The sequence below is a fragment of the Gymnoscopelus braueri genome (assembly GCF_963280865.1).
Source record: "Gymnoscopelus braueri genome assembly, chromosome: 10".
In the NCBI taxonomy this organism is placed as follows: Eukaryota; Metazoa; Chordata; class Actinopteri; order Myctophiformes; family Myctophidae; genus Gymnoscopelus; species Gymnoscopelus braueri.
Genome location: NC_137611.1, coordinates 5,089,530 through 5,116,043, shown reverse-complemented (window position 1 = coordinate 5,116,043; position 26,514 = coordinate 5,089,530). Strand labels below are relative to the sequence as shown.

At 45.9% G+C, this 26,514-nt stretch overlaps 1 protein-coding gene across 1 annotated transcript in view; it reads left to right on the top strand.

Moving 5' to 3' along the window:
* The window catches only part of LOC308094446 (uncharacterized protein), a 47,601-nt gene extending 24,706 nt beyond the window's left edge, over window positions 1–22,895 (top strand). The window contains exon 7 of the mRNA XM_080441102.1: window positions 22,771–22,895. The gene's annotated coding sequence lies outside the window, so the exon portion shown is untranslated. The remainder of the gene's footprint in view (window positions 1–22,770) is intronic.
* The last annotated feature ends 3,619 nt before the right edge of the window (window positions 22,896–26,514 follow it).

Genomic DNA, 26,514 nt, shown 5'->3' with positions numbered 1-26,514 from the left:
TGGCCATCATCTTATAAATAACGTTATAAAGCAAGTTAGAAACAATTACAAAGTGCTTTGTACACACAAATAAATACATTTGTGCAAGCTTAATGGAGAAGTGAAGTTCTCACTAACTATAAACCCATTGTTTCAGAGGACAGATAGACACTAATATAACAAATATAATATAATATAAGACTGCATAACTATAAATTCCACAAACCTCATATTTTTGTCATCTGGACTTTACCAACCAAGTGCAGCGTAGTTATTTCCAACAGCTAAAAAACATCTATAATACCAGATACAGTATAATACAATCTTAGATTAGATGTAGGCCTATTTGAGAGTGCAGATGCATGTCACATTAACGAGCATCAGCTGACACACAACACCTCCCCTCTGCAGTGCTTTAAACTGAAAGTGACTGACTGGAGTCTGTTTCATTTCTCTCCAAAATACCTTGAATATGATGGAGGACATGATTAATAATTACTATGATTATGATAAGCTTTACATTTCATATCATACAGTAAAAACTCCTAACTTTCACCGGCAAAAAAAAAGAAAGTGTTTTTTTTGTATTAAAAAAACAATAAAAAAAATATTACGATACAGTATGACATCATGACAATACCTATCATCACATTTTAATACCACGATAGGCTATATCGTGACACAATATATCGTGACATTTCTAGGCGGGGAGGGTTACTCTTTTTTTTGTAATCACTTGGGGAGGGTCATTGATTTTTTTTTTTGTCAAAGGGAGGGTCATGGCATTTTAGATCAGGGCACATACATTTCCTCCATGCCCCCCCTTATGTAAATTTCGACTGGTCCCTAAGACTACCATTTGTTTGGTCAACAGCCACCCACATGAACAGGCTGTAGGCTATTCAAATGTGGATCCATTGTGTTATAAGAGGGAGACTAAAATCTAACTCAGGACTAGCCATGGTTCACATGACGCTTGTATACAAGCGTCATGGTGCCGAGTCCCCCTGGTCTAAAGTTGTGTTCGATTTTTTCACATTGCCATCTCTCACATAAACATAAACGTTCAGATTTCAAATATAAAGTGCTTACCACCGAGCCACGGATGTTACAAGGCGATGCGGACCGCGATGAGTACCCGTATCTCCCGTATTGTTCAATAAAAAGCATTTTAATCCCATCGCCGGCCATTTTCTCCAAATTGTCTCCGATACTTTCAACCATGCGACACTAATGGTTGGGAGGTGTATTGCACTCTGATACATTACAAAACAAAAAAAAAAAAAAAAAAAAATGGCTGGCGATGGGATTAAAATGCTTTTTATTGAACAATACGGGAGATACGGGTACTCATCGCGGTCCGCATCGCCTTGTAACATCCGTGGCTCGGTGGTAAGCACTTTATATTTGAAATCTGAACGTTTATGTTTATGTGAGAGATGGCAATGTGAAAAAATCGAACACAACTTTAGACCAGGGGGACTCGGCACCATGACTGTCATGGTATGACAGTCATGTTTCAGGGCTAACTCAGGACTAGTGCAGTCCTTGGCCGAAGGGCTGAGGAACAGGGGCTCTGCTCCTGGCTGCTCCTCTGAATGCTGGTTGTTTGTTGCTGAATCTGAATAAACATACTGGAGATTCTAGAACCTGGAAACCCTGACGTCTGTCTGCTTCTCTTCTCCTCCATATTATTACATCTAAAGCCTGCTATTACGCGGTCTAATGCCTCATAATATACGACACTTGCGACACACATTTTGTTTCACAGCGTACTCTACCACCTCCTTCTTGAAACCAAATGCAAATGAGATTTCCGGAGGGAGGGGGGTTTACCCATAGAGGTATAATAATATAACGGGTTTATCAGGCTAAGTAACATCGGCAGCAGCTGAGAATCCAGGGACCGGCAGCAACTGGATCTGAACTCACAGCCTGGGAACACACACAGGTAAGACTTTATACTGGTTTAGTGTCATTATTACAATACTTGTTATTTAAATCGGGAGAATAGTGAAACACAATACTGTAGTGTAGTGTGTTTGGTGACTTTAACCTGACTAGATGAGTTTATAATATTATTCTATTAATAGATGCTGCCTATTATCTGCTTGTGAGTGCACGCTCAGACACACGCACACACACACACACACACACACACACACACACACACAGTAAAAGTAGCAATACCGCAATGTAGAAATACTCTTGTTACAAGTAAAAGTCCAGCATAAAAAAATACTTGAGTAAAAGTACAAAAGTATTGGCATCAAAACCATTACTGTCGCATGGTTGAAAGTATCGGAGAAAATGGCCGGCGATCTGATTAAAATGCTTTTTATTGAACAATACGGGAGATACGAGTATGGCGTAGGCTAGGCGTATACAAACGGGAGGGGCTAAGTCATGGTGTGACAGTTATGCTGCACGGGCAGTGATCCAGCAGGGGCGGTGCTTCTTTCGCTCAAAGGACTGAGAGGGCAAAACTGTTATAGTCACTTTTACAAACCTGCAGGGAGGTCACAGGCTCTCAGAAGGTGGGGGGGATGGACTTTCGGTGGACTACTATACCCCTTATTTTATACTTTGGCTATTCAAAAATAGCAGATCTACAAGCTCATAGCGCGGCACAGAGTGCCGCGCTATGAGCTTGTAGATCTGCTATTTTTGAAGAATCGTGAAAAGTTTGACAAATCTTTGAATATATTTTGTTTGAATTTTTTTTTCAAGCGAACATTTGTAACTGTCAAATGTAAACGTATTTTGTATTTTCAAAAATAGGTTATTTAATTCTTATTTTTGAATTTTTTACTATAAAAAAGATCGTGAAAATTGCTAAAACTATAGAAAGCAGTAAATGAAAAAAATGAACACTCATCTTTTATTTACTTTAATTACAAGCTAAAACAAACATAAACAAAGTTGTCCTTTAAGCTCAAGAACAGGTGTGTTGGTACAGCAGACGATACAATAAAACCGGAAAACCTGCACACTGTCTTTACTCGCTCAATAGAGAGAACACTTGTATTATTAAAAAGGTAATATTTCGGTCATGCCTGAGGAAGGTCCATGACCGGAATGTGATCAGAACTGCAGGAGCTATGGCTGTCACTAACAGCAACACACACGCACACACACACACACACACACACACACACACACACACACACACACACACACACACACACACACACACACACACACACACACACACACACACACACACACACACACACACACACACACACACACACAGGGGTGCCATGCACAGTAAAAGTTGATGTATTGCTGCTTCTTGTCAGTCAGTGGTTCCGTACAGTTCATTCTCATAGGAGGAGCTGCTGTGGCTGTAATTCAATCCGGGGGGGGGGGGGTGGGGTGTGTGTGTGTGTGTGTGTGTGTGTGTGTGTAAATACCTGTGTGTTTGCCTTTGATGTTTACTTTGATCTCTGCTTCACGGGGCCCATGGCAGTGCTTTTGGCGCTCTATAGCATGTTGGTCCCACATGTGCTTTACTGTAGTTATCGCCGCGGATCTAATGTTGTGAGACTGCAGCTCGTAAACGTTAGATGTGGAGGCTGGAACCGTTGGGGACAAGCTTTAAACCTCACTCTCGCTATCACTCGCTCCGAGTCAAGTCTGGCAAGAAGAACTTCCCCCGATGGGATGTTTTTTATCCTCCATTATACAACAGGTAGTTCCGACCAAGCAATCTGATTGGCTGAAATAGCCATCTAGCCGTGCTTCAAACCAGCATCATAGCACGGGCCTAATCACATTAATAAATCACTCCGCACTGCAGTCCGCACCTGATTAGACCATATATGGCACAGCTGTGCTGTGAAGTCACGCTGTCCCACCGCCGCCACCGGAGAACAAACAGCTATGCAAAATGGACTATGTTGTTAATTTGGACTTACGGTTGATCAATGGTTAGAAGGTTACAAATATCCTCCTGTGTTAAAGTAAAATTACTCCCATTTCGTTAACAGTCCAGTGTATGTTATACTTTATCGTACGAAGGTATCGCACGGCGAAAATAGCCGATCTACAAGATCACAACGCGTCACAACGCGTCGCGTTGTCAGCTTGTAGATCAGTTATTTTGGCCACGTGACACGGTCGTACGACGGAGCATATAGCCTACTGGAATTCATTCCACTGCGCAAGCATTGATAGCTCAGCTGTGTAGATGAGACGGCGCCTCAGGCTCATAGCACTGCTACAGGGACTATTTAATGTCTCAGTGAAAAACTCTTCTCTTTACAGGGAAACGGATAATAGCGAAACATTTTTATTATGAATTGCTCCACAATATGAATACATTTGGATGTGTTTTGTTGGTAACTGTTGTATAATCGCAATATTACTGTAATAATGGGAATCTAGAATGTTTATTGGTTACCCTGCCTGCCCACCAGAGGGCAGTTCAGTCCTACTTTGAAGTGATCTACCTACATGCAGGAAATACAGGAAGTGAGTTAGTTACCAGCTCAGGGCCAGCTAAGAGGCTGTGTTTGTTTGCTTGTGAGAAGCTGAATAAATATCCACGTTAGAAACAACGAGTTGTCCTGTGAAGTTACTACATAAATGGCGACGAGGATAAAAGTGACCGACTAAAAAAAAAAAAAAAAAACGACAACAAAAAACGGCAGGAGTACAGAAGAAAGTGACGTTATGGCGGATATGTTGGGAAATACCGCTCCATTCAACAGTCAAACCCAGTCTTGGGAAGAATACTGTGAAGTGTTAAGTTACTTTTTTGTGGCCAACGACATTGATGGTGCTGATAAGAAGAAAGCTATCTTGCTGAGTTCAGTGGGAAGTCAAACCTACAGCCTGATTAGGAATCTGGTGAGTCCCGAGAAGCCAGGGGATAAGACGTTTGATGAGTTGGTTGCACTGTTGAAAGAACATTACAATCCTAAACCTAGCGAGATTGTACAACGCTTCAAGTTTAATTCCAGAAACAGAAAACCGGAGGAAACTGTGCTGGACTATGTGGCTGTGCTGAGGAAGCTGGCACAAGATTGCAATTATGGGGACAAACTGAAGGACATGTTGCGGGATAGACTCGTCTGCGGGATTGCTGATGACCGTATTCAACGCAGACTGTTATCGGAGACGGAGCTGACGTTCGACAAGGCTTTGAAACTTGCCCAGGCGATAGAGACGGCGAATAGGGATGCAAAGGATTTGCAATCCCAATGTGGTGACCCCCCCCAGACTGTGCATAAAATGGCAATGCAGCGGAGCCAACGGACAGTGAGTAATCAACGAAGAGCGTGCTACAGGTGTGGCAGTGAGCAGCATATAGCAAGCGAGTGTCGTTTCATACAGGAGACATGCCATAGCTGCGGTAAAAGGGGGCACATTCAAAAGGTGTGTCGTTCAAAAAGTTCGACGGCAGGGCCTGAAAAGTTTAAGGGGGGAGGAGTGCGAAAGCCAGAGGGGCAAGGGAGAACACAGGCAGCACATCATGTCACTCTAGAAGAGGAAAAAGAGGAGTCAAATGATGTGGAAGTGTTTTTCACAATGTATAATATGGAGGAAACAGAGATCACCAAAGAAGAGCCTTTCAGGGAAACGTTAACTGTGAATGGGGGAGCAAAGACATTTGAACTTGACACAGGCTGTGGGGTGACAGTGATGAACAGTGACGAGTTTGCAGAGCTGTGGGGGGAAGGGAAAATACCCCCACTGAAACCATGGCCTTTTAAGCTCAAAACCTACACAGGTCAACCAGTAGAGACATTGGGTACTTTTAAAGTGACAGCACAGTACGGAGATACTGTTAAGACACTACCAATAGTTGTAGTCCCAGGAACCGGCCCCAGTCTTCTAGGCAGACAGTGGATAAGAAAGCTGGGCATAGTCTGGAGGGCAGTAAATCACTTACAGCAGGGGGCAGAATGTGAATTACAAGGGGTGCTCAGTCAGTATGAGAGGGTCTTCAAGGAGGAATTGGGTAGACTTAACGAGGCCCCAGCAAAAATCTATGTGGACAAAGAGGCCGTCCCCAGGTTTTTCAAACCCAGAACAGTCCCATATGCCATGAAAGCTAAAGTGGAAGCGGAGATTGAACGCTTGGTGCATCAGAAAATAATGCAGCCTGTCAAATATGCAGAGTGGGCAGCCCCAATAGTACCAGTGTTAAAACCGGATAACAGTGTTAGGATCTGTGGGGATTATAAACTGACAGTAAACAGAGTGTCCAAGTTAGAGCAATACCCTATTCCTAGAGTGGAGGACTTGTTCGCTAGTCTGGCAGGGGGGCAAAAGTTCACTAAGCTGGACATGAGCCACGCATACCACCAAATCCCCTTAGAGGAGGAGTCTAAAAAGTATGTGACCATAAACACCCACAAGGGGTTGTTTACATACAATGTGTTGCCTTTCGGGGTCTCCTCAAGCCCTGCTATATTCCAGCGCACTATGGAGGGGGTATTGCAAGGTATCCCGAATGTGGCAGTGTTTCTAGATGATATCCTCTTGACAGGGCGAAATGACCAAGAGCACCTTCAGACCCTGACGGAGGTGCTAAAAAGATTGGAAAGGGCTGGATTGCGCTTGAAGAGGAATAAGTGCATGTTCATGAGCAAGGAAGTGATTTTCCTGGGGCACAGGGTGGACTCCACAGGGTTACAACCTGTATACGATAAGGTGACGGCAATACAAGACGCACCTGCACCTACTACTGTGACAGAATTAAAGTCCTATTTAGGTTTATTAAATTACTATAACAAGTTTTTGCCAAACTTATCTACAGTCCTGGCTCCCGTCCACAAGCTGCTCAGGAAAGACACCAAGTGGCAGTGGGGAGAGGAACAGGAAGCCTCTTTTCTGCGTTCAAAGCAGTTGATGCAGTCAGCAAAGGTGTTGGTCCACTATGACCCAGAGAAAGACATTGTCCTGTCCTGTGATGCTTCGCCATATGGGGTGGGTGCTGTACTTTCTCACCGCATGCCCAATGGTGCTGAGAGACCTATAGGGTTTGTATCTCGCACGCTCACCTCAGCTGAGAAGAACTACTCTCAACTAGACAAAGAAGGGCTGGCTGTCATTTTCGGGGTAAAAAGGTTCCATAAGTACATATTTGGCCGGCCGTTTACTATTGTGACAGATCACAAACCCCTGTTATCGCTATTTGATGAGCTGAAAGCAATTCCACAGATAGTGTCCCCTCGTATTCAACGGTGGGCTGTAACCTTGATGGCATACGAGTACCACATCGTCTACAAGGCAGGAAAGTACCATGGAAATGCAGATGCGTTGAGCCGTCTGCCCCTGCCGGGGAACCCAGATCCCATTGCACCAAAGGAGAGGGTGCTCATGTTGGAGACATCAGACATCACACTTGTGACAGCAGAGCAAGTGCGCACATGGACAACCAAGGACCCCGTGCTCTCAAGAGTGAGAGAGATGGTGCAGAGAGGTTGGCTGCCGGAGCAAGAGGGGGCTGACTTTGCACCTTACACTGCTCGTTCCTGACCGCATCACAGGCGTGCCAATAATGACGGTAAAGCACACCCTCTCGTGTAATATTGCTTAATTCAACGGTGCTTCCTGTGGTTTGCCCGCTTTGGTGTGAGGAGTTGTTTGTCCGCTCGTGTGTTTCGAGGCGTGCACACACATGCCTTTGATGGTTCTCTTTGATATTCTATGTCCCAAATCTGTATAGCAGCCTACCGCTTATTTTGCTTTGACGCCGGTCGTGAGGATCTGTTTTCAGTGCATGAGAAATACCCCCGATGGGCATGTTATCATATAACATGCCGACTGATGTACCAGGTTTTTTATGTTGGTTCTTTTTTTTTACGCCCGTCATGCAAGCACGACACACATTCTAAGATATTCGCTTTTAATAATCCCTGCACAAATCTCTTACTAGTTTTAACAACTTAAACCCCATTCCTTTTCTGGGACAAACGTTCAGCAAAAAAATAGCAAAACGTGTCACAGCGCAACATATTGTGAGCTTGTAGATCAGCTATTTTCGTCTTTCACAGAAAGTAGCTGATCTGTTCCTGCCAAGCCAAAGAGCAGTAACTACGTTTTTGGACACACCCAGTTATTTGTGTATCCCAAAGGTCAAATTAGCCTTCGTGATTTTGGGGGATAAACAATTACCTCAAGAACAGATATAAATTTATTGTAATATCACTTATATGCCGATATCTCATTTGGCTGACCAGCTGAATCACTTTTAAACCAATTTTCAGTGATTGTTTTCCCCCGTAGTTAAGGCCTTTGCTGACAGGGTGCGATTTTTCGCACGGAAAAAACGGAAAATGTTTTAACCCATTAAGACCCTGGAACGCATCTGTGTCACTTTAGCTTTCTTTGGCTATTCAAAAATAGCAGATATAGAAGCTCATAGCGTGGCACCAAGTGCCACGCTATGAGCTTGTATATCTGCTATTTCTTTTAAATCTTGATTTTTTTATTATTTTTTTTCCCCAAAAACTGTTAGGATTTAGATTTTTTTTAAGAATCGCCTCAGGTCTTAAGGGTTAAATGAACACATGGTTCTCTATGACCTCATGCACACCGGCTCCGAATTTGCCGTGCGGCAAGTGGCTGCGGCGGTGCGTTTTTTTCTTCAATCGAACCCAGTTCGATTCGTGCGTCTTTTCGCATGCGGTAAAAACTGATTGACAGACCCTGTCTGCAAAGGCCTTTACTGCACTTTGGCTTGGCAGGGCGTATAAGCTTACAATGTGCCACGGTGCGACGCGTTGTAAAGCTTGATTGCCTATTTCTCAGCGAAGATATTATAGAGCCAAAACAGAAAATGCACTATTATAGAGTCCTGAGGGACTCCACACAACAACGTGCGTGAGTGGGTTTTTAAGTGGTGGTTAATTTCAATAGTGATGTACAGTATACTGCGGAGATGGTTAACCCTAAGCCTCACGTTTGAAGAAGCTTCTGTTGTTGTTGCAGGAGTTGTGTTCTCCTGACACTTCTCCTCCTCCTCCTCCTCCTCGTATGCATTTCGCTGCCTTGGTCCTCCAGAGTCCTCCTTCTTCTCTGGAGCTACGAGCAATCTGTAACTCTCCTCCATGAATAATTACTTCAACATTCATCGTTATTTCCCAAGAGGGCCAGGCTCTCATGTTTGATTCACATTCACCATTTAACTTAACCCATTAAGACCGGGAACGCATCTGTGTAATTTTGAGATTTCTTTGGCTATTCAAAAATAGCAGATCTACAAGCTCATAGCGCGGCACCGAGTGTGCTATGTGTGCACATGTGTTGAAGTGTGTTGAAAAGGATAGCATAGCAGCCTTCAACAATAGAGCTACATTCAGTGGTCAGGTTCGTTCAGAAATCAAGTGAAGACGGAGGAGCGAGCTTTAGCCACACGCGCGAACGCGCACATACGCACTACGCATGTGTCATTGTTTACATTGTCATGTCAGATGGTTTTAATTTGAAGGTTGTTCAATGTGTTTTTGAGAGTTAAGATTACTGACCGGCGTGCTCCATGCTGTTGTGCTGTGTTAAGTTACACAAGTGACGTTGTTTGGGCGGAGACGGTGCTCTCTGATTTTCACAATAAAATGTTACCTACCCGCGTTTAGTTCAGAACCGCCCGTCAGTATATTTTACACCCGTTTTCACCCGTTAAACGATTGCAGGACTCTGACTTAAAGTACAAAGTAGAAAGTACTACTCATTATGCAGAATGTCCTGTTTAACAAGTTTTCAAATGTATAAAAATCTTTGGAAAATAGCAGATCTACAAGCTTGTAAATCTGCTATTTTCAAATGGCAGAAATGTATATAGGGCTGAAGTGGGTGTTTTGTTTATAATATTCTAGATCTTAATCTACAAGTAACTAGTAACTAAAGTTTTCAAATAATTGTAGTGGAGTAAAAGTATAATATTTGCCTCTGAGATGTAGTGGAGTAGAATTAAAAGTGTTGAAAATTGGAAATACTCCATTGAAGTAAAAAAAATACCTCAACATTTTACTTAACATTTACAGTACAGTACTTGAGTAAATGTAAAAAAAACAATAAACAGAAAAGGCCTATTTTCATTCCAGCAAATTTTATTAGCTGGAATGAAAATAGGCCTTTTCTGTTTTTTTCTCTTTTTTTCACAATATCGGTTGCATATCGGTTATCGGTGACCGATATAATCCAAACCTCTCTAAAATCGGTTATCGGTATCGGTCACAAAAATCCATATCGGTCGGGCTCTATTAAAAATATGTATATTCAAAGATTTGCACAAATTGTCACGATTTTTCAAAAATAGCAGATCTGCAAGCTCATAGCGCGGCACTCGGTGCCGCGCTATGAGCTTGAGGGTTAACTTAAAGGGATATTTCACTTTCAAAAAAACTTTTGGTCATTTTATCATCTACTCAGGCTTTTGTGAGCCCCCAGACCATTTTTAAGTTGCTTGATTCAGGATTTAGATATTTGATATTCATTTTATCAGACACGCCCCCTTCCTATACAAACCTATTATAACTTCAAACTCCATTTTTAACATGTTAGATTCGTCAAAAACACCCGTCCTTGGTTCTGGTGACTCACCCTGCCCTCCTAATATGCGAGGGGGCCGTGTTTTTTCGATAACTTTTTTCATTTATTTTTAATATTTTTTTTGGAAAATAAAATAAATTAAATACATTAAATGGGACGTATTATACATACGTCCCCCAGATGACAGTAAAGTGACAATTTAAGGACTTTTAAGACCGTTTTAATGTCTAAACAATTTCTCCTGACACTTCTCCTCCTCCTCCTCCTCGTGTGCATTTCGCTGCCTTGGTCCTCCAGAGTCCTCCTTCTTCTCTGGAGCTACGAGTTGCCAAATAATTGTAGTGGAGTAAAAGTACAATATTTGCCTCTGAGATGTAATGGAGTAGAAGCAAAAGTATTGGAAATAGTAAAGTAAAAATACATCAAAATGGTAATTAAGAACAGTACTTGAGTAAATTGAGTACTTAGTTACTTTCCACCGCTGCCTTCAATGTAGCGTGCAGAGCCTAGACCAGGGGTCCTCAGCGTTTTTCAGGCCAAGGACCCCTTAGCTGAGAGAGATGAAGCAGGGACCCCCACTACATATTGTATCAAATTGTGTTGCAGATTAAACATTTTCATAGATTATATAGATAGCTTCATAGACTAGTTTGACATCACTGTCATGTTGGATTCAACTGTATGTTTAGACATTTAACCACTTTAAAACGTCAATACTTTCACCTTTTACTTTGTACTTGGTCTGCTCTTTTTTTCCATCTACACTGAAACACTTATAATCGGCTGATTGTTTAGAACCGGACTCAAGAGCCACTGTGAAGGCCTAGCTGGGTTGTAAGGCCAGCTAGTCGTCCTGAATATGCCATCCGTGATAATCTCCTGCTACTCTGGAGAGAGTTAAGATGATCTTCGAGCGTCGCCGAGGACACTGGATTGTCTGATGAGCTATTCCTGATTGGGTCTATGTTGTTCACTCTGGAAGGGTTAAGACTGGGTCTAATGCCGATGATGAGATTAGTTCAACCCTGACATACGGCTTGTTTTATACCACTGAGGGTGGCTCCTGACATCACGGCGGTGATGTCAGGTGGTGTCAGGCATTCCCACATATGGAGCTGGCTATTTCTGTCATGCCCAAACCGGGGACTATGATGTCAGTCCTGGATGGTTCCGGTTATCTCCGTATATGGGGTTTCTAGAAGGAGTGTTTTGATGTCAGAGCTAGGTATGTTTTAGGAATCTCCTTTTCTAGCTATTCTATACTGTCAGACTTTGTCTCCATTTATGGGGATAGGCGAGTATGGGTGAGTATGCCCTGAATGTTCGTAACATACACCAAACCTCTTTGCCAAAAATAGCTGATCTACAAGCTCACAACGGCTCGCAGCACGAGGCGTTGTTGTGAGCTTGTAGATCTGCTATTTTGTTCCCCTCAGAAAAAGGATGCTCGGGTTCAAGTAGTTAATGTAAAAAAAAAGAGAGAATATCCTATCACACAAAGATTTGGTGGCCCCCCGCTGTAGTAACGCTGAGGACCCCCTAGGGGTCCCGGACCCCCTGTTGAAGACCCCTGGCCTAGGGCTGTGGTTCTCAACCTGTGGGTCGGGATCCCCAGGGGGGTCATCACGTGATTTTGGAGGGGTCCCCCAGATGACAGTAAAGTGACAATTTAAGGACTTTTAAGACCGTTTTAATATCTAAACAATTTCGTTTTTTAAAAGACCATTAATGCATCAAAGGTCAACAAACTTTACATAAAAACCGGTCAAACATCGGCCAAATTGTCAAATAAAATAAGAAAGAGGCAAAAAAAAATGAAAATAGCCGATCTACAAGCTCACAACGCCTCGCAACGTGAGGCGTTGTGAGCTTGTAGATCGGCTATTTTCACAATATTTATCTGTTGGAACTGAGTCAAACAAAATGTAATGCCTCAACTCCTACAATTCCAAGTGCTTGTCAGGGTGGGGGGGGGGTCCCCAGTTCAAATATGATTATTTTGGGGGGGTCCCCAGTTCAAATATTGTTATTTTGGGGGGGTTGCGGCCTGAAGAGGTTGAGAACCACTGGCCTAGGGGGCATCTCATCAGCCAGGGGGCTAAAGCAGTAAGTAATGGACGTATATCCAGAGGTGGACAGAGTACTCGACCCCAGTACTTGAGTAAGAGTACAGAGTACTCCTGGTTAAATTTACTCCACTACAAGTAAAAGTAGCTTAGTCGAAATATTACTCAAGTAAGAGTAAAAAAGTCCTTGCATATTACATTTAAATATACTGTCTTGAACAAACTAAAATATATATTTCTCAACCAGTGGTCCATGGACTACACAGACACATGCAATTATATGGCCACATTTCCTAATAATGATGACTCCATCAGGCAATCCGGTACAACTTCCCCTTCTTTTCTGTGGGATTTCCTGACCTCCGACTTCTCAGAAACTGACAACATTGACATGTCATCATAGGTCACCAGGTCGATAATATGCACTGTTCCATGGAACAAGAAGAAAAAAACATATTGCAACATGGTCAGGGACCACATGCAATACCTTCAGGGACCACAAGTGGTCCACGGACCACCTGTTGAAAACCCCTGCTCTAAAGGGATCTAAAATGTTGTGCTTACCTCGACAACAAGAGTTGTCCCTATCTACTTCAATGGACTACTTTGTTTGGGCTGTTAGCTGGATTCTTTTTTTAAACGAGGCAATATTGGGCACATTGGGTAATCTAATTAATATCTTTATAGCCTAGTGGTGCAGCATAAAATAACCAAATAACCACAAATACATTTAAATATACTGTCTTGAACAAACTAAAATATGTCTAAAACCTCAGCAATGCCAATGAAACAAAATAACTCCTCATCTAAGCCGTAGCAGTGATGTTAGGTTTTCAATGTAGTGGGTGTCAGGACCCACGAGTGGTCATTTGAATGGGTACCAGCCCAGGGACATTTTGTGATTCTATGAGTCCTAATAAAATAAAAACGTTTCCCCATTCAAGGCGCATGCATTGTTTTCAAGGCAAAAAACAAAGCATGTCACTCTTTGCCTTTCAAGAATATTCAAGGCAAAAAAGTACCATATGTCACTACTATGCGCTAAATACTAGTGCTAGCCTAAACTCCAGTGAGATTTATAGTTTTAAACTCTCTAAAGCAGGGGTTTTCAACTGATTGTGAACCAGGGACCACCACCCTGATTAAGAATCAACCTGGGGACCACTGTTGTGTTGGATGAGATTAGAGCTAAGATTAGTGCTTTGCTAACACTTGCTACTGAATGCAAACATTCCATGACAGCAGCGTATGGTGACGGTAACGTTGACCGGGCCAGAATCGCGCAACAATGGCTGATAAGTCCATTGAAAACCGGTTTGACGGCGAAACTGGTTTTCTGATGGCCACTCATTAACAATTCGGCCGAATGCAAATGAGCCCCATTTGAAAACAAAGACGACTTATAGGGTGTTATGTTGATTTTTATTATTGGCCCCAATGACCATACGCCTCTGTTCTATGATACATCCCACTGTTTCTCAACCAGTGGTCCATGGACTACACAGACACATGAAATTATATGGCCACTGTACTTAAGTACAGTACTCAAGTAAATTTACTCCGTTACTGTCCACCTCTGAGTATATCTAGGTCCATTACTTATTCGGTATTTGAACCACGGACCACCATTTGATGATATTTAGCCTCTCAGACCCAAAACGTAGAATATTTTGTTATAGATGTTGATAGCCTACCATTAGGAGAGATGGCAGGCAAACGTTGATCAAAATAACAATTTAGAAACTTTTAGATCTGCTATTTTAAAAGCATTTTTATGCATTCGGAAACTTGTGAAATGGGACATTCTACAGAATGAGTACTTTTACTTTCAGTACTTAAGTATATTTTAATGCAAATACTTTTGTACTTTTACTCAAGTAGATTGTGAATTCCGGACTTTTACTTGTAACAGAGTATTTCTACATTGCAGTATTGATACTTTTACTTAGTAAATAATATGAGTACTTTCTCCACCACTTGACCGTGACAGTCTGCAGAGCAGAGAAGTAGAGAACAGGATGTGGTCACAGAGCAGAGTGGAAGCTGTGTAGCCAACTAATACTAAAATAGGACAGCACATAATTGTTTTGTTTTGTTTTTACATGCAGATTTCTACAGAGAGCATGTCTGCATTTCACGTGAGACTCTTCATCTGCATCATGGCAGCTTCTTCAGGTAAAATAAACCTCAAAATCATATGAATGCGTCTAAACTTCAGCTATAATACACATCACTGGTTTTGGACTTTTGCTTTTCCTCATGGACCTAAAAGTGACCTTTTGTGGACAATATGTGGTTGAACTTGACACACACTGATACTGTATATCATGAACAGTTTATATCATCTGCTCATGCACCTTATGTCTAAACCTCATGTAGGCCTACAAACTGCACGGATGGATATGCTTTTTTTGGTTGATTGAATACTTTATTAGAAGTGGTGGAAAAAGTTTTTTTTTAACTTAGTATCAAGTAAGTATGTACTTAGTTACTTTATACCACTGCATAAAAGGATAACACAAAAACGTGTTGCTAATATTGTAAATACGTAGATACCTTTTTTGTTTTTGATTCCTTCCTTTTTTCCATTTAGTTTTATACTTTATGGTATAACATTTTGTGGATGATGCTTATACCATTTTGTGATTTCCAGCGGTGTCCTGCTATGATGTGAAGCAAGAGGATGTTCTGGAGGGAAAGGATCTCCTTCTACTCAACCCGAATCCTGACCCGAAGCAAGAACTTAAGTGGATGTTCAATAAGAGGATCATTGTAGCACAATACACTTTCAGTGACGAAAATAAAACAATCCATCCAAATTACAAAGGAAGGGTTGAGTTTTTGGAGGACAATTCTTTGCGGCTGAAGGATCTACAAAAAAGTGACAGTGGACTTTACGAAGCAATGGTAGAAAGACAATTTCAAGACGGACACACCAAAGACGTACCCGTTGCACAGTATAATGTGAACGTTGAAGGTACGTACCTTAATTCATCAAAAACAGGGAAGTTTATGCTTAAGCAACAAAATGGCCTCTGCTTTGACACAATCAAATTGTATAATAGTTATGAAAAGATTTCCCAATACAATACACTTCAAATGTCTGTGTTAGAAGCTTTTAGAATAAAGTAAGGTAATAACAGCCTATTCTATATGTTATCTAAATCACATTCTTAACATAATAGAAAAGAGAATGAAGAGAACTGTGAAATATTCCCCCCCATAAGCCCCATCTCAAGGGCAAGGGGCTTATCCTCCAGTGAAACTTCAAAATAAATAAAATAAAATGTTTCTGCATGATCCTATTATGTTCCGGTTAGGACACATAGAGGCCAAATACCTCCAAATAAAATGGAGATATAAAATGCCAGTGTTGTTGTGGTGGGTTAGTCCATTTGCCCCAAGCTGTACTGGTAAATAGCAGATCTATAAGCTCACAATGAGCTTGTAGATCGTCTATTTTCGGCCGAAATGTATTTAGGGCTGAAGTGGTTAATGTATGTTTTGTAATAATAATCCAAATCTACAAAGTAACTAGGGGTTACGTATGTAACCCCAGTTTTATTAATACCGAAGTAATATGCTTACTTATGGGATATCATCGCCCCCTAGCGATGCACAGAGCACAGCACATGGACTCCCGGGTTACAATTTCCTATTGGATAGGGCCATGTTACGCGAAACCGGTAAACCGGAAGGGGTATAAATACCCTTGCGTCACTGGGATACTCCCTCTGAAAACCTTCACTCTGCACGCCACAAACGCGCACAGAAGGGGTTTTTGGTAAGCATATTACTTCGGTATTAATAAAACTGGGGTTACCTACGTAACCCCTAGTTGTTATTTCATACCTCCATAATATACTTACTTATGGGACACATAAACGCCCCCTGGGGAGCCCCAGTCTGTAACCCTACCCATCCGCACGCCCATGGCCTCAGGTCTCGCCCCCGGCAAGACCGTGGCCCCAGGCGCCCCTGACCCCTTGGGTCAGGACGCGGAAAGGAACAAAGGCAAGGCCCTGACAGACCAAACAGTCTGTCTCGTGTAACTAGAAAGGTCAGACCCGAGTCCACCCTCTAGTGACAAGAGAACCAGGACCTCCTCTTCCCCGGACCTAGCCTAGCCGGTCCAGGGGAGGCTTAAGAGGTAGCACAAGCAGGAAGAGAGGCATGCCCCCAGGCATACACAGTACTCCCCTGACTTGAGCTAGCCCATACAACCAAGGCCATGTGTGACATCCCCGACGTCGTCACGGCCAGGCTGAAAGGCCACCAAAGGTCAGAACCTGACCCCTTTGGGAAAGAAACAAGCAGGAAGAAAAGCATGCCCTTAGGCTTGCTCATTATTCACCTGACTTGAACCTGCCGCCACACCCAAGACTGTGTGCGCCATCTCAGATGCTGCCACGTCAAGGCCGCAAAGGTCGATGGAGACAACCAGTTCGCCGCAGAGTATATTTCCTGCATCGACACCCCTTTGTAAAGGGCCCAAGATGCTAGCCTGGTAAACCCTCCCTCCGGAAATCTCATTTCCATTTGATTCCAGGAGTGAGTCTGGCCTGTAGACCTATATGGGCAATTTGGCTGTGGGCTGGAGCTGGGCGGGAGTAATGTAGCTTTGATGTCCAAGTGGCCCTTTGATGTCCAATTAAGCCACTTTAGGCTGCAGTGATTATCACCAGGAGTAATTGGTTTGTCTTTGATGTTAATGAGCAGCTTGTATGAAAGGTGTATTGATTAATGACGTGTGAACCACTCGGGTTCCACCTGATTGGCCTACCCCCGCTGTCAATCACAAAACAATGAGCGAGGACGCTGATTGGCTCGGTTATTTGGTAATGCACTAGAAACGCCCATACAAGCCTTCATGCCAGACTCACTCCTGGAATCAAATGGAAATGAGATTTCCGGAGGGAGGGTTTACCAGGCTACCAAGATGCGGCAACACCCCGAGTAGAGTGGGCCCCTCCGGGACTACAGACCCACTACTCACATAGGCCAACCGGATCGCCTCCACGATCCATCTGGACAGAGTCGGTCTAGCCACCGCCTTCCTCTGACCACGTTCAAAGGAGACGAAAAGCTGAGACGACCCACGGCCGACCGCCGTCCTCTGACAGTAAAGTCTCAAGGTTCTTACTGGACAGAGACAGTGTAGTCGCTTATCCTCCACCGACGTGAACGGTGGTGGATGGAAAGCCCCCAACTCCACCGGGGCCCTAGCTATCATGCCGGTCTTAGACACAAACGCCAAGTTGGGTTTCAGCAACCCTCTTGCCGTCGTCTGAGAACCACTTGCAGTCTTGGCTCACCGAGAGCGCTTGCATGTCACTGACACGTTTAGCTGTACATAGGGCCACCAGGAGCACCGTCTTGAGACTCACGATCCTCAGATCCACAGTCTCAAAAGGTTAAAAAGGGGGACGGCACAGTGCCTCCAGCACCACTGCCAGGTCCCATTTCAGGAACAAAGGTCTGTTAACCGGCTTGACCCGCTTAACACCGGCCATAAACCGTTGCACCAGCGGGTGATGAGCCACCGACTTGCCATCGAACCCCTCGTGGCAAGCGGAAATGGCCGCCAGGTACACCTTGATGGTGGAGAAAGCCAAATCCTGGTTCAACCTGTCTTGTAGGAAAACCAGGATGCTGCCCACAGGTGCCTGGAAGGCCACCACTGATGGTGACCGTCCTAGGCACCAAGACTCAAACATGTTCCACCTGACGTCATACTGAAGTCTGGTGGAATCGGCTCTGGCCCCCTGTATAGTGGCCACCACATCAGGGGGCAGGCCCTGCGAGCTCAGGCTCGTCCTTTCACGGGGTAGACCCACAGGTCAAGCTCCTGGGGGACCTCGTGGAACACCTTGTTCCCTCCCTGTCTCAGAAGGTCTCTGAACAGAGGGAGAGGCCAGCTCGCGTGCTAGTTTGTCCAACACAAGGGAACCCAAGCCTCCTTGTTTGTTGACATAACACATTGTTGTGGTATTGTCCGTTCTGACCAGGACATGACACCCCACAATGCGGCTCTCGAAATGTTTGAGAGCGAGGAAGACCGCCAACAGCTCCAGGTAGTTGATGTGGGCCTCCCTCAGTACGGAGTCCCACATCCCCCTGGCTGAATAGCCTTCGTGGACAGCCCCCCAACCTGAGAGGCTGGCGTCTGCGCCTATCTTGACCCCTTCGGACAGGAACTTCCGTTGCGGAGGATAGATTGGGACGTGAAAATAGGCATCCTTGAGGTCTATGCTCGTCCACCAATCCCCTTGTCGTATCGAGCGTAACAACGTTGCCGTTGTCAGCATTCGAAAATTGAAGACCTTCAGAAATCTGTTCAAACCCTTCAGGTTCAGAATAGGTCTCACGCCCCCCCCCCCCCCCTTCTTTTTCACCAGGAAATATTCCGAATAGAAACCCATTAGGTTCTAATCCGGGGATAATTCTCTGATTGCACCCTTGCTCAGGAGAGACAAAACCTCCTCTCTCAGGTTTGCTGGAGAATTGCAACCTGTAGCCCTTTTGAACGGTGCGTAGCACCCAAGGGTTCGGTTTGCAAGCTTTCCATTGAGTCAAGCACCGAGCGAGAGGATTCACGGGGTTGGTGGGGGCTGCTGACGTCACCTGCTCCGTGGAGTGCGTGCCCGTTCCCATAGGAACCAGTGACGCCTTCGGTCTGATCGCAACGATCATCGAGGAGGCGTCCACAAGGGGCAGCAGCGGTAGCGTTGGTCCGTTCAGCGGACGTGGGGAAGACACGTGACGTGGCCCTGCAGCATTGCCTGTTAGCGATAGCTGGGCTGATGACGACATCGTCTTGGAGCGCGTAACCGTTTCCATGGGAACCGGAGACGCCGTCGCTCCGAGTGACGTGACATCGGAACCCTTCAGCGGTGTTGTAGTTACCCGGAACGAAACTCCCGCCCCACATGGGGAGTGTCGATGGTGTAATACCGGGGCCCTCCGATATGTCAACTTCCACCTCTCCTCGTCCGCCATCTTGAGGAGGTCGAGGGAAGCGTCCATCTTGTGTGGTGTTGTTACCCGGAACGAAACTTTCGCCCCACAAGGGGAGTCTCGCCGGTGTAACACCCGGGCTCTCTGACATGCAAACTTCCGCCTCTCCTCGCCCGCCATCTTGGGGAGGTTGAGGGAGGCGGCCATCTTGCCTTTCCACCGTCCTACATTGGCACTTTGATGCCATCTGCCGGACGGAAGAAGGAACTGGCGTGACCCTGATAGGATTTTTGTGTTTGCAGAGAGCCCTTGTTTTACACCTTGAAAGCAATACGTTTGAGACATTTGATTCATTGCAATTGGTTTCTCTACCTGCATTTGTTTCATCATGTTCATGGCATGCACAGGATCTGTCCCAACAGTGTTCGGAATGTCGTCCAGGGGACATACCGAGCACTGTGGGCTCATGAAAGACTGTTGAGGACGGGGCTTCCCATTCGATTCGGGTAGCGATCCGCCTCGTTCTTTGACATGGGAAAAAATGAGTAGTTGGCAATACTTTTATTCCACACACGATGCACATTTGAAACACACATTGGGACCAAAGGACAACATGGCAACTGAACCCTGTTCATTGTCTTTAGCGTCTCTTTTAGTCTTGGTGCACCCGAGGAGCCGTCCTCGACTCTGTCCATCAGGGCAAGGTGAGCGCCAGTTCTTTTCCCCAAGTGGGGAGCTGGCCCCGCATGATGCCGGCCAAGTGGGTGGAGGGGCGCGTTTCTCGTCTTTGCGCCTGACGTCTCCTGCTCCAAGAGAACCATTCGGACGCTCCCAGGAGTTGGTTCTGGTGGAGGAGGACCTGGATGCACCTCGCTTGCGTCCAGTAGTACGTGTCCCACTCGCGGTTCCTTGCTGGCGCGGCCTAGCCACAGCTGGAACGGTGGGGGAGAGGAGGTCTGCGGCTGTCTCCTGCATCTGTTTCTCCGCCGCCTTTGTCTTGTTGATCAGGTCGGCGGCGGTGTCGAACAGATTGTCCACTCTGAGTGGAAGGCTCAGCAGTCCCGTAGACAGAATAGCCTTGTAGTGAGATCGAGCCATTTGACCCTCTCCAGGTCCGCGGCGAGGGCCATGGCCCAGCCCGTCCACATCAGCCCGTTTCAGGTGCAGAGGATAGCGATTTGGACCAGTCTCGCGAGCTCCTTCTCATCCCCGACCCACTCGGCGTGGACATCCGCCGATGGCTTATCATCCTCCAGGGGCTTTGCCACCAGCTCTTTCAGTTTAACGGCGGCTGAGCCCTGGAGAAGCGACACAACGTTAAACGCCTTTGTAGCCGAGCCCGAGGCTTTGTACGGTGTGTTCAGTGTCGCGGACGCGGTGTTGGCCCTTTTGCCGTGGTCAGCGAAGACAGGCTTCTCCCCCGTACCTGTTTTCACTGAGCCCGGCTTCGCCGCCTCGATGGCGCTGGCCAGGGTCGGGTCCATGGGGGGGGGGCCGACGACCCCCAGGTCCGCACCGGTGAGAATGTCCACTACGAAGCCTAGCTTCTCTGGTTCTCTTCTCAGCTTGGACTCGACCTGTCGGGGAGGGAGGGGTGCCAGACCTTGGAACCCCGGAATGGGGACCCCGACGGACACCTTCGCAGGCTCCATGGGCTGCGCCAGGCAGCATCTGGCGATAGCCCTTTTGAGCACGGGTTCGTCGGGCTCCTTCGCCTTGCTAGGAGCCTCCGCCGCTTCCTCCGTCTCCGCTGCAGGCCCAGGAGGACCCGGGCTGGTCATCGTTACCTCCTGGGTTTGCTGGTAGGAGGTGATCTCCTCCTCCTCGTCCTCTTCTCCCCCAACGTGCAGGACGTCGTCTCCCTCGGAGTCCTCGCCGTCCGATACGACGCTGCCGTCCGGTGTCAGTGTGTCGCCCCAGGCGAGGAGGGAGGCAGGGGGGGAGAGAGGAGGGCCGCTGGCCGCGACAGCACTGGCCTGGACCGGTGACGAGGTTAGCGCCCTAAAGGCATCCTCGCGCCGGACCTTCCTGGAAGCACCGCTGGAACGTGGAGCAGCATGCAGCGGTGGGCCCATGGCCCCCGGGCTAGCACTCGCCGCCGACGCTCCGGAGTCCATGGCGAGGGGAGCGTCGAGGCGAGCGCCGCCGCTAGCGCGGTGGCCCTATTGAGCCGGTGCTCCAGCTGGTGTACCGTGAAATCGTCGCAGGGCTTGCACGCGTCCACGTCTCCTGACCGGTGTCGAGCGAGCCATGCGTGGTTAGGCCCCAGACAGGATATGCAGAGCCGATGTTGGTCGTCTGCGGCGACGAGGAGGCTGCAGCCTTGCAGGCCGCAGGCCCGTGGCGCCTCCATTCCTCCTTCTCTGTTGACACGAGGTGAGAACAAAGGCTAGGTAGCCACTTAGCTTAGCCGTTAGCATCCGGCCTAGCCTAGCTAACAAGGCAGCTAACTCACACCTCGTGGCAGGAAAACAGAGAGGACAGGAAAGAAGTAATAAATCGAAGGTAACGCGGGGAGCGTTAATAATAACAGAAACTTTTTAACGAAAAACTCCCGTAGAGTGGCACTGGGTGCCCTCGCTGTGGGTTTTGTTGGATTTTCTAAGTTTCTCCGTAGTTTAGCTGTTTCAGGCTTCAGGCTCGTGCGTGTTCGCGTTGGCAGAGTGAAGGAAGAGGGAGTATCCCAGTGACGCGAGGGTATTTATACCCCTTCCGGTTTACCGGTTTCGCGTAACATGGCCCTATCCAATAGGAAATTGTAACCGGGAGTCCATGTGCTGTGCTCTGTGCATCGCTAGGGGGCAATGATATCCCATAAGTAAGCATATTATGAAGGTATGAAATAACTAAAGTTTTCAAATAATTGTAGTGGAGTAAAAGTACAATATTTGCCTCTGAGATGTAGTGGAGTAGAAGTAAAAGTATTGGAAATTGGAAATACTCCAGTAAAGTAATACCTCAAAATACCTTAAGTAAATGTACTAGTTACTTTCCACCACTGATAAACATTAACATTACTGCTCTCAAAACAGAGGTCACACAAGCCCTAGTAAAAATAAATAGTAGCCTACATCTACATGTACAAGCTCACAATGCGTCGCAATTCGATGCGCTGTGAGCTTGGATCAGCTCTTTTTTAGCTAAGAGATTTGGTGTAGAGGAAAGATAGGTGTAGAGGCCAAGTTCAGAGCCCTGGGAGAACCCAGTCAAAGACGTATAAAGGGTTTAAAATGTTAAATAAAAACCTTGATGTTTGTTCCAGATGCAGTGACCCCAGCAGACCAGGCAGGGAGGCCCATGTCCTCCAGCCCCGATTCCTGTTACCTGACTGTGTGGACTTTATTGATGGGGAGTTTTATTGTATTTTTATTTCATTTCTAATTTGTGAACAACACACTGCTCTTGTTCAGCAGCATCAGCTTTTATTCAAATTGACAAGACACTTGTTAGACAATTTAACATATTTATTTTTATTTATTACTTGTTGTTTGCACTATGATGTGGTTTGCACTGTCTTGTCCTGTCTTGCACCAGTCCTGTTGTAAACTGCGCTCCACTGCATTACATTAGTCATTTAGCAGACGCTTTTATCCAAAGCGACTTACAATAAGTGCATTCAACATAGGTAGGGAACGAAAACTACTAATCACCAGAAGTCTTTAGTGCATTTTCTGCAAAAACAAGCAACCTCAGTATACCTAGCGCTAAGGTAAAAGTGCAATATATCAGCTACCTATTTCCTTAAACAGATGAGACAAAATAGCTAAATCAAATGAGCATGAGCTAAAACAAATAAGTGTATCGACTAAACAAGATCCAATAAACAATCCAATAATCCAATAAACAATACAGCAATAGAAAACAAGCGTTCGTACAACTAGTTAACAACAAGTAGGTCAGACAGAGAGGAAGGGTAGTGTTTCCTGAAGAGGTGAGTTTTCAGCCTGCGGCGAAATATGGGCAGTGACTCTGGTGTCCTAACATCAGTGGGATGTTCATTCCACCACTGTGGGGCCAGAACAGAAAAGAGTCGTGACCGTGTGGATCGGCCAGAAGGACCCTTGAGTGACGAGGCAATCAGTCGCCCCGAGGTGGCAGACCGAAGTGGTCGGGCAGGGGTGTAGGCATCGACCATAGCCCGGAGGTAGGAAGGAGCTGTTCCTTTCACTGCCCTATAGGCTAGCACCAGGGTTTTGAACTGGATGCGAGCCGCTACGGGGAGCCAGTGTAGAGAGCGGAGAAGGATGGTTGTGTGGGAGAACTTGGGGCGGTTGAACACCAGACGAGCCGCAGCTTTCTGAACAAGCTCCAGGGGTTTGATGGCAGATGCCGGAGCACCAGCAAGGAGAGAGTTGCAGTAGTCCAGGCGGGAGATGACGAGAGCCTGGATGAGCACCTGGGCTGCCTTCTCCGTGAGGAAGGGGCGAATCCTCCTGATGTTGTAGAGCAGGAATCTGCAGGACCTCGTCACTGATGCGATGTTTGCCGAGAACGTCAGTTGATCGTCCAGGGTCACACCCAGATTCTTCGCAGTCCGAGTTGAGGTCACCACAGCATTATCAATGGTGATGGCCATGTCTCGGTGCGGACAGCCCTTCCCCGGGAGGAACATCAGCTCGGTCTTGTCCAGGTTGAGCTTCAGGTGGTTTGTCGACATCCACTCCGAGATGTCAGCCAGACAAGCAGCAATGCGTGTCTCCACCTGGGTATCAGAGGGGGGGAATGAGAGGATTAGCTGGGTGTCATCGGCATAGCAGTGGTAGGAAAAGCCATGGGAGTGGATGACAGCACCCAGAGATGTAGTGTAGAGAGAGAAAAGAAGAGGACCCAGAACCGAGCCTTGGGGAACCCCAGTTGTGAGCCTGTGTGGTTCTGACACAGACCCTCTCAGCATCACCTGGTAGGAGCGACCCGTCAGGTAGGATGCAAACAGGGAGAGTGCAGAGCCTGAGACACCCATCCCCTCGAGGGTGGAGAGGAGGATCTGATGGTTCACCGTGTCGAACGCTGCAGACAGGTCCAGGAGTATCAGAACGGAGGAGAGAGAGTTCGCTCTAGCGAGCTTGACTGGATGAGAGACAGTGACCACATGAAATTCAAATGAGGTAGGAGAGAATTGTGACAGTGAAACAGGAGAGTATTTCCATTTTCTGGAAATTAGCAGACCAGCCCCACCACCTGTCCGCACGGCTCTGGGAGTGTGAGAGAAAGAGTACACATCTGACAGAGCCGCGGGCGTAGCAGTGTTTTCTGGTCTGATCCAGGTCTCCGTCAGAGCAAGGAAGTTAAGGGAGAGCAAGGATGCGTAGGCTGAGATGAAAGCAGATTTGCCTTCCACCACAGCCGAGTGGCAATTCCAAAGCCCTCCCGTTACCACTTGCTCGACGTGAGTGGAAAGAGTAGGATATATTAGATTAGTTTTATCGCGACATCTGGGTGTAACCCAGTGTTTTTGCGACCACCAGGAAGAGCAGAGGACAGGAATAGGAAGAAAACACATCGTAGATCACTAAACATATACACACTACTATAAATACTACTACTATCACACTACTATATATCACTAAACACTGATGCTGCTTATGAAGAGAAGAAGCACTCAATGTGGAAGGTCGTAAATTGACTAAGTCGGGCTTCGTTCACTAGCCGCTTTGAAAGCTGACGCTTTCAGAGCTGGTTTAAACCACTTCAATTGATTGCTAATTGTCTGCCGGGGAGTGCTGGCCCTCCCAGCCACTTTAACAGGTCAATCAATTTGGCTATTCTACCTGAAACTACTTAAGTGCTCTGTGAGACAGACACATCAAACCAAAATTCCTAACATGTCTACATGTCATGGCAATAAAGTCTTCTGATTCTGATTGTAGATCCCTACAAAACCGGTTTCAGTGGAAATTGACTTATTATTGAGGGAAGTATTTGGGGATAAGGATTATAGATAATTTGGAGGAATTGTTCAAGATAAATTATGTCCCAATACTTGAATCCATAGAGGCAGATCTGAAACGATGGCAGACGCTTCCAATATCTATTGTAGGCCGTGTAAATGTTCTAAAAATGAATGTCTTACCTAGACTATTATATTTATTTCATTTTTTATTTTTTTTATCCCACGATTTTGTAACCCTATTTTTTTTACACCCAGTGCCAATTGTCTATGTAATCCTGGGCACTACCTTCCCTCTGCCAACCTAGGGAGGCCAGGGCCGAGCTCATGCCTCCTTCAATGCATGAGAGCCAACTGACCTTCTTGTCACCTGACAGGGGAGAGTTTCCCTGGTTGGACGTAGCGCGTGGAAGGAACACGTTATTCCAACCAGTTCCCTTCCCCTCCATCAGGCGCCCCGGCTGGCCAGGGGGAGGCAGTATAGTGACCAGGATTACTGCATGTTTTTGTGAGGGTATCTACCCTAGGAGACACAGGGAGAACATGCATATTATATTTATTTCAAATGCTTCCCATAATGGTCCCAGAATATGTGTTTAAGAAAATCCAATCTTTATTTTCGGAGTGGTTCGAAGTTTCTAGAGTTTGCTTAAATGTACTGTACCTTTGTGGGCTCGGGGTTCCAAATATGAAATTGTATTATTGGGCAGCACAACTAAAGTCATTAAAACAATGGTTTAGTGAATCATGTGCATGGGTCAGAATAGAAAATTATGATATGTCACATGTACTGTGGAATGAAAAATCTAAAGAAAATAACAAATAACCCGTGTATACTCCACTCTGTGAATATATGGGATTCTGTTCATAAGTTTTTGATCTGGAGAAGACCTCTATTAACCTCACTCCGTCAAATGGAAGAAGCTTGCGACACACATTTTGTTTCACAGCGTACTTGCATCTGAGACTCCGGGCGCAGAATCGATGACAGACGGAGTTTCATTTTTTCAAGCTACTAGGCAGGTGATTGGATGATCCCGCCCCTAGCAGCCGCTGATTGGTTCGTATGCGCAGCGGTTCGGGCAGCTTTACTCTGTGAGCAATCCCAGACCCTCCTTC